Source organism: Leptodactylus fuscus, chromosome 2 (genome assembly GCF_031893055.1).
Source record: "Leptodactylus fuscus isolate aLepFus1 chromosome 2, aLepFus1.hap2, whole genome shotgun sequence".
In the NCBI taxonomy this organism is placed as follows: Eukaryota; Metazoa; Chordata; class Amphibia; order Anura; family Leptodactylidae; genus Leptodactylus; species Leptodactylus fuscus.
The window spans coordinates 98,152,551-98,163,746 of NC_134266.1; positions in this window are offsets into that span (position 1 = coordinate 98,152,551).

The window sequence follows — 11,196 nt, forward strand, 5'->3', positions numbered from 1 at the left end:
AGATTAGTCCATCCGGTTATGTCCACTATCAATTTACCAATCCCCATGGCATCCTCCACGGTTCCCCTGCACCACTTGTTTTGCCATTGCATAGGAACATGATGTTTGGCACACAGACCCACTGAAGGTTGAAGCATATGAGCGGAGAGGGAGGATTAAGGGACGTGAGGGGGTACAGTCACTGGGGGTGGGGAAGGGGACAGGCAAACATTCTGAGCAGGAGAGTAAACATTATATCAAGAGAAATAATTAAACGAACAATTAAAACAACGCACAAAAGGGTGCTCAACCCAACTATGAATAAAAGGAAAAGAGGGCGTGATCACCCTCGCTAGAGTCAGGGGGGCAGTGTGGTAACGGGTGTACAGGAAAGAGTCAATGGGAGTGTGGAGCAGAGAGAGTAGGGAAAATGTGTGCAAGGGGGGAAAGGGAAGAATGCTGAGGGCATACCTCCCAACTTTTGAAGAACTGAAAGGGCTAGTTCACACGTGAACAAAGGGGCGGATTTTGACAGCGGATTTCACTTCAAAATCCGCCCCTTTACAATGGTGGTCTATGTAGACCACCGGGCTTTGCGGGCTGCCACTAGCGGAGGAAAGAAAGGACATGTCCTTTCTTCAGGCGGAAGCCGCGCAGGCTCAGCCGCGCGGCTTCCGCCCCCGGCAGCTCCCTCCTATGTCGGCTCATTCATTTGAGCCGACAGCAGAGGGTTAAGCCACGACAGCGATGGTCGCGGCAGGCGGGTTTTGACAAGAGAGAGACGCGGCTCACCGCGTCTCTCTCCGTGTCAAAACCCGCGCGGGCAGTTCTGACCCAAAGAGGGATAAAATGTGCGGCGTGCCGTGGCAAATTTAGCCCCGCCCACTTTTGTGTTGACCCCGCCCACTCGATTTTTCATGTGCCCGCACACAATATAATCCTCCTACAGTCACCCGTAAATTATATGTCCCCCCTCTATCTCTCCCCCTGTTTCATATACACCCTTCATCTGCCCCGTTTCATGTCCCCCTTCCATCTCTGCCCCCAGATTTATGTCCCTTCAATCTCTGCCCCCAGATTCATGTCCCCCCATCTCTGCCCCCAGATTCATGTCCCCTCCATCTCTGCCCCCAGTGTCATGCCGTCCTCTCCTTCATCTGCCCCCAGATTCACGTTCCACCTCTACATTAAACTTACCTTCTCCTCCGCTCCCTCGCCGCCTCTCTCACTGACACATGCGGCTGAAGGAAGGAGCTGACACAGGTCAGCTCCTCGCTTCGCCGCCGCGTGTCTCTCTCGCTGACACATATGCGGCTGAAGCGAGGAGCTGACACAGGTCCGCGATATGGCAATAATAAACGGTTAACAATAAAAAATATATAAATGTGAAGGGTTTCAAAATTAAAATACTGGTTCACATGCACTCGTAATATTCTACTGGCGTGGCACTACGGTCTGTTCGGGTAATATACGAGGCCGGCGAATTAATGCTTCACGGTCAGACGGCACTTCCAAACTGGTCTCAGACTGCCCTTTCTGGCTTAATACACCGGTCTCGTATATTCGCTGAACAAACTGTACCTACGGACGGAAGTGATTTAGTCATTTTTCACACTCGTATTGTGCGGTCACTCGCTCATCTGCTAAATTTACTTGAGAGCTTCAATAATTATTTTCCTGAGGAATTCCACAAGAAAATTAAAGAAAACTTCTTGGTTGTAGATCCATACTCTGCTATGTTGAAAAATCAGCTTGCTTAACATCTCAGCAGTATGAGTGCCTGATAGATTTGACATCGGATTCTGCAATAAATGGACATTTTAAAAGTAAATCGCTAGTAGATTTTTGGTGTCAACTAAAAGACGAATTTAAAATTTTGGCAGATAAAGCAAAAATTCTTCTTCTTCCTTTTGCAACAACTTACTTATGTGAAGCAGCGTTCTTCGCCTATGTGGCCACTAAAACAAAATATACTGTAGATCTCGACTAATGCGGAACCTGACATTCGATTGCAGTTATCCCAAATTAAACCAGATATTGCTAAACTGTGCAAATCAAAGCAGCCTCATTCTTCACATTAAAATGAAGTTATTAAGTTTTTTTAAGACTTAAGAAATAGGATGTCTGTTTTCAGGATTTTTGTTTTTCGTTATATATAGTTAAGTTCCTTATTTTTTTAACTGTGACTGAAAAAGAAAATTTTTTGAATAAAGGTAATAGAAAATGCAATATCTATCTATCGTTAGAATTTCCCCCGCCATCGTTACTATCACTCGTTATCTTTGGCATAGGTTTTAGGTAAAATATGTTAAGTGCTCACTACAGAATTTCTGTCCTGAATAGTGCTCCTCGACTTAAAAAGTTTGGGAAACGCTGCAATAAAGGAATCAGCCCTTAAATCTAAATTTCACTCTAACCTCTCTAAAGGAGAACGTCAAGCCCTCAAGGAATTACTGGCCAATCATAATTAAAATTGCAGACAATGGAGGGAAAGTTGTGGTGATGAATAAGGAACAATATAGAGAGGGGTACATGTCTCTACTCAATGATGCTACAACATACCGCAGATTAGATTCAGATCCAATCCATAAGTTTGCTAAAATATTATAAAATTTAGTCATAGAAGGGGTTAACTTGGGCATAATTCCTACATCTAAATTCCAATATTTAATTAATAAATCTCCCATTATCCCCATTTTCCATGGGGTTCCTAAAATTCATAAAGATTCCACCCCTTTACAACCTTTCATTGCAGGCATAGGATCAATTATCGGAATGCCTGTGTGCTTGGGTGGACAACTTGCTTCAACCCCTTGTTTCCCGTATACCAGGATATACGGTATTAAAAACTCAAAGGAGGTTTCAAAGATGTTTAATAACTTTCCATTGAGCTTCTCCAACTCTTGGTTAAGTTGTGATGTCAATGTCTTGTATTCTTCCATCTATCATAAGAATGTACTTATAGCTTTGTCTTACCAGTTGTATCGCCACAGTTCATACACTGAGGAGCTCTGTGAGTTTATCATTCAGGTAACTCAAGTTTTACTATCACATAATTATTTTATGTTTGATTAACAATTTTTCTTACAGATTTGTGGTGCCCCGATGGGGGCCCTTTTTCCCCCCTCACTTGCCAATTTATTCATGGCATGGTGGGAGTAGTCTTTTATTTTTTCTCATACAAACCCCTTTGTTCCTTCGTTGCTTTAGTATGGACACTACATCGATGATATGCTCATTGTTTGGGATGGAGATGTAGCGCCCATACCAATGTTTATTCGTTATCAGAACACAAATAATTCAAATCTAAAATTTACATACAATTCAGATCTGTCCAAAATTATTTTTTGGGGATTTAGCACTCACGGGAAATCTGTTTACAGGCTTAGTATCTATGTCCATTTACCGCAGGGCTAAAGCTGGGAACACTATCCTCCTAGCTACAAGTTGACACCCCAAGCACACGGTACAAACGATTCCGGTTAGCAGGTTGATTCGCACAAAGTGAGCCTGCTCAGAAAGCAATGATTTTGTAAGACAATCTAAGAAGACATGTCATAGACTGACCAAACGAGGGTATCCATAATGGGCTCTTAAAAGAGCTATGAACATAGTCCAGTCTAGAGATCGTACAGATCTTCTTGAAGACAAATCCCAGGATTCGAATTTATGTGACTAGACTCCAGCATTTACTTTTTTCACTCCTTACAGCCCGCAATTTGGCAGTATTAAGCAAATTATTAAAAACAATTTACCTATATTATACACTTGACACCATTACTAGAAAAATCCTAGAATCGGGCATCAGATATGTATCACGAAGGGGTAAGTCCCTCTGCGATACTTTATCTCCTAACCTCTTTCTTTCCAACCAAACTAATACTAATCCTTGTTCCTGGCTTAAATTGTTTTTTCCAAATGCAGTTTTTCACGATGCATAGTATGCTATTTTGCTTCCAAAACCACTCAGTTTGACATTAAGAACATGGCAAGTTCGTATAGAATTTCTGGTTTATATAATTGCAATAGCAGTTACATTATATGTCATTAAATGCACTGCATGCAATCTTCTATATGTTGGATGTACTATCCGTCCAGTAAAAACACAAATCTCAGAACACTTGTCCGACTGTGCTAATATTACAAGTGACAATATCTCCAATGCATCAAAACATTTTATTTTTCAACATCGTGGTAACATCTCTACATTTGTATTTTTCATAATAGAACAAGTTCCAGAGCCTATAAGAGGAGGCGACTGCAGAAAGCACCTTCTAAAGAGAGAGGCTTACTGGATTTGGAAACTGAATACCCGTCATCCTAATGGCCTTAATATTAGACAGGATTTGTCTTTAGTTTATTAATAGAGATGAGCGAACACTAAAATGTTCGAGGTTCGAAATTCGATTCGAACAGCCGCTCACTGTTCGAGTGTTCGAACGGGTTTCGAACCCCATTATAGTCTATGGGGAACATATACTCGTTAAGGGGGAAACCCAAATCTGTGTCTGGAGGGTCACCAAGTCCACTATGACACCCCAGGAAATGATACCAACACCCTGGAATGACACTGGGACAGCAGGGGAAGCATGTCTGGGGGCATAAAAGTCTCCATTCTGGTCCGACCTTAGACTCCGCCTCCTCCAGCAGAGCCAGCGCTGATTGGACGAATTCCGTACTCTGGCCAATCAGTGCTGGCCAATGCATTCTATTGGCGTGATGAAGCAGTGCTGAATGTGTGTGTTTAGCTCAACTACACCGGTGGAGTACGGCCCGGTACCGTAGCTCTTCTATGGTCAGAAGGGCGTTTCTGACTGTTAGCCAGGAACGTCCTTCTGCCTCGTGGCGCCTATCGCGCTGTACTGTGGAGCGGGGAGGAACGCCCCCTCCCTCTCCTGATAATACTCGTCTATGGACGAGTACTGTGAGCAGAGGGAGGGGGGCGTTCCTCCCCGCTCCACAGCACAGCGTGATAGGCGCCGCGAGGCAGAAGGACGTTCCTGGCCAACAGTCAGAAACGCCCTTCTGACCATAGAAGAGCTACGGTACCGGACCGTAAGCTCTTCACACTGGGCACAGATCGGGAAAGCCGACAGTGCGCTGAACTTAGCGCACTGTCAGCTTTTCGGCAGTATATAACACTGCCTATGGGAAAAATGGTGAGAGGTCCTCTTTAATTTTGTAAATTAAATTAAGTATTTCCAAATTAATTTTGAGCAAAGAGGTACAATATGTGATGAGACGTGGGCATTCTATACAAAATATTCTATCTACTAGACTGTATAGCTCTTATTCCAGTACCTCCAACTGGTTTAGAATTAATCACTTTTTTATATGTGGGATGCCCAGATGTGTGGTATGTAAGTATGCAAAAAAGTTGAAATTTTCCATGCATCACACGAAACTCAAAATTTTGTAATCAAGACTTTCTTAAATTGTACTGCAGAACACGTGATACATATCTCCTGTACCAGTAGTGATCTTATTTATGTAGGATATACAATTAGACCACTCAAATCACATATATATCAGAACATCTGGCTGATTGTACAAAACAAGCCACAGTGTTAGGATTGTGCAGAGACTGCGGCCATGATATGGGCGTCGCTGTCTGTTCCTCTACACAATCCAGGGTTGCAAGGGTTAACCTGCCTTGCAACAGCCGGGCGTGATCGACTGGTTGATCGACATGTGTGTCGACCTATGGACGCTCGGATTGGGCAGCTGGGCTATCTGCTGGTGACCGCCCCTTGCCTATATAAGGGGGCTGGTCTGGATGCCCAGTGCTCTATGATCACATTCCAAACCTGAAATGATGTGTGTATGTATGTTTGGGTTCCAGACTGTAAACAAGAATTGCCCTAGCTAGTAAACAGGGGCGAACCTGCCCCTTTCACCGCCCGAGGTGAACTACAGAAAGCCGCCCCCCCCGCCTAGAGGAGGGGGTGGAGCCGGGGGGCATGGCAAAGTGCAGGGGGCGGGGCTTAGCGCCGTTCGACGGCAGAGAGCAGGCACGGAGACGACCTGCTCTCCGTGCCTCCCCAAACCACCGCTCGGTGCTAAGCCAGTCCAGGACAGCTTGTCCTAGACTGGCTTAGGTAACCAAAAATGCCGCCCTCCCTGAGGCCCTCGCATAGCGCCGCCTGAAGTGCTCGCTTCAGGTCGCCTCATGGGAGGTGCGGCGCTGCTAGTAAATTGCCCCTGAGATAGTAATGCCACTGTTAGGCAGCATGCTGCCTTGTCTGTTTGTGGTAAAACTCAGTAGGGTCAGCTAGCAGTACTTCTCAGGCAGGGTGACTGGGAGTGGGCTTGGTAGTAGTTGCCTGGGTGGTTGGGTGGAACAACTGCACACAGGTTTTACTTGGTCTCTGGCCTGTCCTGGAGTTCAGGCTAGCCAGTTTGTTTATTTGTGCGGCTGCTCTGACTGCACAGGCCTCTGTAAATGATAACAGAGCACACCTGGTCCTTTACTTTAGCCGCAGTGACAGGAACTGTAGGACTGTGTTCACACCAGGTTGGTTAGCGGTCAGTGGCCCAGAGGTCTCCGTAGGGTTTTATTTTTTTAATAAACCCTGCTGACCATAACAGTATCATAGAGCCAGAGCCCCGCCGCAAAATGACTTCAAAAACGCATTTAGTGAATCTTGTTGAAAGTCTGAACACACGCCTGGGATCAGTGGAGCAACACTTGCAGTAATCTCCACCTGCTGCCCCAATTAATTTTTCTTTTCTATCTCAAGGGTTAGTTCAGGCTATGGCTCAGTTGGTTGGTAGTCTGCCGAGCCCTGCAGCGTCACCGTGTCCTCTCCTGCCTCCGGAGCGGTATGCGGGTGAGCCGTAGGGATGTCGGGGATTCATTCACCAATGTAAAACATACATTGAAGCCTGTCCCAGTCTCTTCCCAGATGAGAAATCTAAAGTGGCCTTTGTGGTTTCCTTGCTCACTGGGAGAGCCTTGGCCTGGGTCACCCCATTAAAAGAACGGGACGCAGCGGACTTGGCTACACTAGCCGTACTGTGTGAAGCACTACGCCTGGTGTTTCATGGCCCAGTGCCCCAGTCCACCTATGCCTCTCAGCTCTTACGTTTAAAGCAAGGCCAGAGCTCGGTAGCGGACTTTGCTATCAAGTTTCAAACCTTGGCATCTGAGCTGGATTGGCCAGACAAAGTACTGGTGACAATCTTTTGGGAAGGTTTGTCCTCAAATATAAAGGACAAACTAGCAGGCCGAAAGCCTTCTACCTCCCTCTCTGCCCTAATAAATTCAGCTACTCGTGTGGATACACAGTTGTCTGATAGGAGAGTGGAGCGGGGGCTTGAGCATAACCTCATGTCTCAGAGGGGGGTCATAAAATCTACCACTGCTTCGCCTGTTGTGGAGTTCACGGAACCTATGGACACCTCCCGTGCTTCCACTCCTCGTGGCAGCAGGAGTAGGAAAATTAAGGAGGTAATTTGTTACCGTTGCAACAGGCCAGGGCATATTGCTCCTCAATGCTCGACCCCACTGGAAAAGAAAGCTAGCCAAGTGTCCATCGGGGGTGGGTTACTTGGTACACAAAAGTCCCATAATCATGTCCATTTCCCATTAGCCCTTAAGCTGGGTAATGGTTGGGTAAATACTGGAGCAATGATAGACTCTGGGGCCATGGGGAATTTCATGTCAGCCAAATTCGCCCAGCAGAATGGTGTGCCCATGAGAGCTCTTAAGACCCCCATAAATATTACGGTGGTTGATGGGTCTCAGATTCGGCCGCAGATCCGATTTGAGACGCCACCGTTGCTTCTGCGGTATAAAACACTGCATACAGAGAAGCTCTCTTTTCACATCTTGGAGGGCTTAACTGATGCAGTAATGCTAGGTCTCCCATGGTTACGCCGGCACTCACCAGTCATAGACTGGAGGCAAGGAGAGATTAAGAAGTGGAGTCCTGAGTGCAAGGGAAGGTGTATGGAGGCTATACCAGCAGCTGTCCCTCCAGTGAGGCCTTCAAAGCAGGAGGGCTTACCCCCTCAGCTTGCAGAGATCTTTGCTATAAATGCTATTAAGACTCTGCCAGTACGTAGGTCTCATAATTACTCCACTGACCTGTTGCCAAGGGCAACGCCGCCTCAAGGCAGAAGCAGGAGGCATAAATCTGCAAAAAAGTCTTTTGGTCCCCTGCCATCAGGTGCCAGGGAGGGTTTTTGCCCGCAAGGGAAAGCTAGGGAAAAACCTAACACTAAGCTGAATGTTGGCGCAGTTTCTGGGCAGAATAAAGGGACTAGACTTGTACACACCCCTGACTTGCCAAATTCTGTACTAAATGGCAAAGTTCCACGGACTGTTTATTTTGCCATGAGTCAGGCCAAGGCCAGGAGCAGAGCAACAGCTGACAACAGACATAGGTCAGGGACGGAGCTGTCCCCAAGGTTTCGTGTCTGGCTCACTCCTCGCCATTCTCGTCTCTGATCCGGAGACGCATGACGTCGTTGCGCCGTTGAGGGGGGGTAGTGTTAGGATTGTGCAGCAACTGCGGCCATGATCTGGGCGTCGCTGTCTGTTCCTCTGCACTGTCCAGGGTTGCAGGGGTTAACCTGCCTTGCAACAGCCGGGTGTGGTCGAGTCTTTGATGGACTGGTGTGTCGACCAATGGACGCTCAGATTGGGCAGCTGGGCTATTTGGTGGTGACCGCCCCTTGCCTATATAAGGGGGCTGGTCTGGACGCCCGGCGCTCTATGATCACATTCCAAACCTGAAATGATGTGTGTATGTATGTTTGGGTTCCAGACTGTAAACAAGAATTGCCCTAGCTAGTAAATTGCCCCTGAGATAGTAATGCCACTGTTGGGCAGCATGCTGCCTTGTCTGTTTGTGGTAAAACTCAGTAGGGTCAGCTAGCAGTACTTCTCAGGCAGGGTGACTGGGAGTGGGCTTGGTAGTAGTTGCCTGGGTGGTTGGGTGAAACAACTGCACACAGGTTTTACTTGGTCTCTGGCCTGTCCTGGAGTTCAGGCTAGCCAGTTTGTTTATTTGTGCGGCTGCTCTGACTGCACAGGCCTCTGTAAATGATAACAGAGCACACCTGGTCCTTTACTTTAGCCGCAGTGACAGGAACTGTAGGACTGTGTTCACACCAGGTTGGTTAGCGGTCAGTGGCCCAGAGGTCTCCGTAGGGTTTTATTTTTTTAATAAACCCTGCTGACCATAACAGTATCATAGAGCCAGAGCCCCGCCGCAAAATGACTTCAAAAACGCATTTAGTGAATCTTGTTGAAAGTCTGAACACACGCCTGGGAGCAGTGGAGCAACACTTGCAGTAATCTCCACCTGCTGCCCCAATTAATTTTTCTTTTCTATCTCAAGGGTTAGTTCAGGCTATGGCTCAGTTGGTTGGTAGTCTGCCGAGCCCTGCAGCGTCACCGTGTCCTCTCCTGCCTCCGGAGCGGTATGCGGGTGAGCCGTAGGGATGTCGGGGATTCATTCACCAATGTAAAACATACATTGAAGCCTGTCCCAGTCTCTTCCCAGATGAGAAATCTAAAGTGGCCTTTGTGGTTTCCTTGCTCACTGGGAGAGCCTTGGCCTGGGTCACCCCATTAAAAGAACGGGACGCAGCGGACTTGGCTACACTAGCCGTACTGTGTGAAGCACTACGCCTGGTGTTTCATGGCCCAGTGCCCCAGTCCACCTATGCCTCTCAGCTCTTACGTTTAAAGCAAGGCCAGAGCTCGGTAGCGGACTTTGCTATCAAGTTTCAAACCTTGGCATCTGAGCTGGATTGGCCAGACAAAGTACTGGTGACAATCTTTTGGGAAGGTTTGTCCTCAAATATAAAGGACAAACTAGCAGGCCGAAAGCCTTCTACCTCCCTCTCTGCCCTAATAAATTCAGCTACTCGTGTGGATACACAGTTGTCTGATAGGAGAGTGGAGCGGGGGCTTGAGCATAACCTCATGTCTCAGAGGGGGGTCATAAAATCTACCACTGCTTCGCCTGTTGTGGAGTTCACGGAACCTATGGACACCTCCCGTGCTTCCACTCCTCGTGGCAGCAGGAGTAGGAAAATTAAGGAGGTAATTTGTTACCGTTGCAACAGGCCAGGGCATATTGCTCCTCAATGCTCGACCCCACTGGAAAAGAAAGCTAGCCAAGTGTCCATCGGGGGTGGGTTACTTGGTACACAAAAGTCCCATAATCATGTCCATTTCCCATTAGCCCTTAAGCTGGGTAATGGTTGGGTAAATACTGGAGCAATGATAGACTCTGGGGCCATGGGGAATTTCATGTCAGCCAAATTCGCCCAGCAGAATGGTGTGCCCATGAGAGCTCTTAAGACCCCCATAAATATTACGGTGGTTGATGGGTCTCAGATTCGGCCGCAGATCCGATTTGAGACGCCACCGTTGCTTCTGCGGTATAAAACACTGCATACAGAGAAGCTCTCTTTTCACATCTTGGAGGGCTTAACTGATGCAGTAATGCTAGGTCTCCCATGGTTACGCCGGCACTCACCAGTCATAGACTGGAGGCAAGGAGAGATTAAGAAGTGGAGTCCTGAGTGCAAGGGAAGGTGTATGGAGGCTATACCAGCAGCTGTCCCTCCAGTGAGGCCTTCAAAGCAGGAGGGCTTACCCCCTCAGCTTGCAGAGATCTTTGCTATAAATGCTATTAAGACTCTGCCAGTACGTAGGTCTCATAATTACTCCACTGACCTGTTGCCAAGGGCAACGCCGCCTCAAGGCAGAAGCAGGAGGCATAAATCTGCAAAAAAGTCTTTTGGTCCCCTGCCATCAGGTGCCAGGGAGGGTTTTTGCCCGCAAGGGAAAGCTAGGGAAAAACCTAACACTAAGCTGAATGTTGGCGCAGTTTCTGGGCAGAATAAAGGGACTAGACTTGTACACACCCCTGACTTGCCAAATTCTGTACTAAATGGCAAAGTTCCACGGACTGTTTATTTTGCCATGAGTCAGGCCAAGGCCAGGAGCAGAGCAACAGCTGACAACAGACATAGGTCAGGGACGGAGCTGTCCCCAAGGTTTCGTGTCTGGCTCACTCCTCGCCATTCTCGTCTCTGATCCGGAGACGCATGACGTCGTTGCGCCGTTGAGGGGGGGTAGTGTTAGGATTGTGCAGCAACTGCGGCCGTGATCTGGGCGTCGCTGTCTGTTCCTCTGCACTGTCCAGGGTTGCAGGGGTTAACCTGCCTTGCAACAGCCGGGTGTGGTCGAGTCTT